Here is a 4,367-nt window from a genome sequence, read left to right on the forward strand (position 1 = left end):
CATCTTCACAAGGTCCTTTGCTGTTGTTCTGGAATTGATTTGCACTTTTCGCAACAAAGTATGTTCATCTCTAGGAGACAGAACATGTCTCCTTCCTTAGCGGTATGATGGTGTTTATACTTGCGTACTATTGTTTGTACAGATGAACGTGGTAGCTTCAGGCATTTGGAAATTTCTCCCAAGGATGAACCAGACTTGTGGAGGTCTACAATTTTTTTCTGAGGTCTTGGCTGATTTCTTTTGATTTTCCCATGATGTCAAGCAAAGAGGCACTGAGTTTTAAGGTAGGCCTTGAAATATATCCACAGGTACACCTCCAATTGACTCAAATGATGTCAATTAGCCTATCAGAAGCTTCTAAAGCCATGACATAATTTTCCAAGCTGTTTAAAGGCACTGTGATACAGTGAATTATAAGTGAAATAATTTGTCTGTAAAGAATTTATGAAATAATTACTTGTGTCATGCATAAAGTAGATGTCCTAACAGACTTGACAAAACTATAGTTTGTTAACAATACATTTGTGGAGTGGTTGAAAAATTAGTTTTAATGACTCCAACCAAAGTGTATGTAAACTTCCGACCTCATCTGTAGTTGCAAAAAATAACTTTTATTCAATCTTTTACATTCTAAAGCACATATGCTAAATGAAAACAACATGCCAAATTAAATTAAATGTAGCAAATAATGCCATTACACTTCTTCTTTATAAATAATATTGAGGTTATGTGAACCCCAGTGTTTTAAAACACTTTGCTCAGAAATCAACCACCAGAACTATATATATTATACACAAGGTGTATAAACAACAACAATTAATAAGAATAAAATAAGATAATAGATACAAAACTAAAATGTGAAGAACATAAATCAATCAACTCTAATTAGCACATGTAGGACATTATGCAAGTGTGTGCGTGGACTTTGCAGATGTATTTTTCACATGTGCAGCACATAGCATTTGTTTTACAGTCCATCTTTGGGGGGCAGAATTGGCATCTCAATTACCTGCCCCAGCTGCAGCCTCAGGCTGATCAGGACAAGATTCAGCCCCCTGAACAGCCTTCACAAGCGCTGCAGATGCTGCTGTGCGGGGGAGGCGCTCCCTTCTTTGAATGTGTGGGGTTACAAGTGCCTTTCCCAGATGCTCCAGGAACACCCTCCTCTTGTTCCGCTTATCAGGCATCCAGGTAGGGTTGATCTTGTTCCATATCACGAAGGCATTGTATGAAGACACATCAATGATGTTATGGAAGATGACCAGGGGCCAGTCATCCTCCTGCAGCTGTACGTTCCAATCACCTTGTCCAGGTTGTCCATGCCTCCTTTGTTGTGGTTGTAGTCCAGGATGATGGCTGGCTTCCTGTCCTCACAATCACTGATCTCAGCAGTTTTGTGAAGTGTGCTTAGGAAGATCACATTCTTGTTCCTCTTTGGGAGGTAAGAAACTAGAGTGGTGGTGGGGGTTAAGGCAAACTTTGATGAGAAGGCCTCTCCCCCCTTCTTGCGAGGAGTGCAGGGGAAACGCAGGCTTGTTCTTTCTATCTGTGCCAACCATGGTGATCTTCCTCTTCAGGAGCTGCTGGCTGAGTTCATAAGAGGTGAAGAAATTGTCACACGTGACATTGTGCCCCCTCAGTCTATCTGTCACATCAAGCACAACCCGTATCCCCTGGTTCTTCTCCGGGCCTCCACTGGTCGGTTTCCCTGTGTAGACTTGCATCTTCCAAGCATAGCTGGATTGTGCATCACATCAAATCGTAGCATTCTTGAGAAAGTGTGAAATAATTTCGCCCTTCCACTCTCTGCATCCTCGAGACTACATGTAGCCTCGTCTCAGGACCTATACACAACCGCTAAGATTAGCAGCCCTATGTAGGCACGCAGGTCAATCTCATCCATCCTTTTCCAGTTGTCTCCTTAATTTACGGAAACTCTCCAAATTTGTCATCCTGGAGGATGTTTTCTTCAATGGCTGGTGTGATGAACATGTAGAATGTTGAGGCAATGTCCTGGGCATGGGCAACTACATGTCTTGTGGGCCCTGGTGTCATCCTTATGACATTTTGTGCTGCCATCCTGCCCTGGTTATCATACGGTGACAAGGACCATGTTATTTTGCTGTTCTTTGACAAAAATGTCTCTCTTTCAGCTTGGGGGATTTCTTCTTCGTCTGAAGATTATGCATCGTGCTCTGGGTTGTATTCTTCCCCATCTTCTTCAGATACATCATCCTCATCTAAATGATTGTTCTCTTGTTCCTCCTGGACATCTGGAAAAATCTGATCTACGACCAGTTGGGCACTGAAGCACCTTTATACCCTCTGACTGCATTGTCCATTAATAAACAATGCTTTCAAGAAATGCTTATTTTGTCTGAAATGTTGTGCATTTTGTCTGTGAACTTGAGTCATGTATGGGGTCATGGTGGGGAAATGCTTCTCAAGCACAAGAAAGTTTTAGTTTTGTCTGAGTTCAATCAGTATCACACATAATCAAAATGTATCATTGTGTGTGTGTGTTTTTGTGGTGTGTAAATGATTTTATAACTGCCAGGTCAAAAATGAACCTAAGACAATCTTTGTACCCTGGTGGTGTTCATAAGAAAAAAAGGCGATGTTTCACTTTTGTTAGGGTCACTCTAGGAAAACTCATAACATTTCAAGTTGAAAGGAAATCATTTAGGGGGTTTTCTCTGCTGTTAAACAGAGTGGCGGGTCATTTTTGACCCTTAAGACAACACAAGGTGAAGTAAATATGTTTGATTCTAAACATTATACACTTTTGTTTAATAATTAATTGATTACTAAAATTACAAGGAGCAAGTGCTAAACCAAAATAATTTTATATCCCCTATCAATGCGCAAACAAGGAGCAAACTCTACACAAACATCACACAATGGGATAGGTGATCTGATGCATTCCGAGTGTTTTTGTTGTTGTAGTTAATCTCTTTTATAACCAATTGTAACATTACACATATGACTTTCACTACATTGGCCCCACCAAACACAAATTGTTAGATGGCTAGCCATGAAGGCTTAGGCTCAATATTAGGATCGCTAATACATGTGCATGCATAGAGAAATAGTATATGTAAATCATTCTACAGTTTACTCAGTTAGCAGATGCTCTTATCCAGAGCGACTTACAGTTAGTCTTACAGGAATAAGCAATAGGCCTACTTGCTAAGCAAGCAGCTTTGCCTTAGATACATGTGTAGACCTTCATGCAGTAAAAACCTGCAACCCTCAGCTAACATAATATGAAACCATAGCCCATACAATTGACACAGTTCATGCTATGTGGCTCCATATTCTTTAACATTTGCTGCATTGGTGTCTGAAATTAGAAAATGAGATATTGCATGTGACCTTTGCCCTCACAGATAAAAACATTAACATATTGGCTACAATGAATATGGGGGAAGTCACTCCAGCAAAGTTGCACAAATCAAATTCCATTTAAAACAAACTGATCAACAAAATACAATTGTGACAATTGTTGGCACCCCATAGAGATTCTTACTCACGAAAAAAGGAAATGTATTGTGGCTTTCCATGGATCCCTTTAACTGGGGTATAAAAATAAGGTAACACACATGGAATATGCCTTTTTCATCAATCACTATGTGGAAAGGCAAAAACATTCACAAATTCAAAAATAAAAAATGGTTTCCACTATTAAACAATATGTACAATATTAGGGCAATAATTTAAAAGTTCAAACCCAGACTCAAACCCACTCAACAGTACATGTGCACCTGAGGCAGTTGCACAGACCACTGATTTGCACAGACCACCGACTTAAAAGTTAAATGAACACATAGGTCTTAACTTACAAAATTAAGTTAAGTTAATGTACAGATTTGTAGTTATCCTGAATTGACATTTAAAGTCAAGACAACTGTTGTCTGAAAGGTTGACTTAATTTAGTTCATTTGACTTATTGGATCTAATATGAATGTTGAGGGAACACATAGTTCATAGCTGATTCAACTTGATTTTACGGCTTGTAGTTATTATAACTTGCCATTTTTCGTAAACACAACTAGGATCTTGTTTTACTTTATTTGTTATTAGTTCTGATTTGAACATTGACTGAGCAAATTGTTCTTCGCTAACTGAACTAGATTTTTTATTTTTACAGTTTTTGTTAAGTTGAAGTCAACTTAACATAACGATTTGTCAAATCAACACATTTTGCACATTTTGTTGACTTGAATAGATTAAATAAGTTATTTTGACTTGTTGAAAGTCCTGTTCATCCTTGGGAGCAATTTCCAAATGTCTGAAGGTGCCACGTTCATCTGTACAAACAATAGTACACAAGTATAAACACCATGGGACCACTCAGGAAGGAGACG

The sequence above is a fragment of the Oncorhynchus kisutch genome, linkage group LG12, assembly GCF_002021735.2.
Source record: "Oncorhynchus kisutch isolate 150728-3 linkage group LG12, Okis_V2, whole genome shotgun sequence".
Taxonomy (NCBI): Eukaryota; Metazoa; Chordata; class Actinopteri; order Salmoniformes; family Salmonidae; genus Oncorhynchus; species Oncorhynchus kisutch.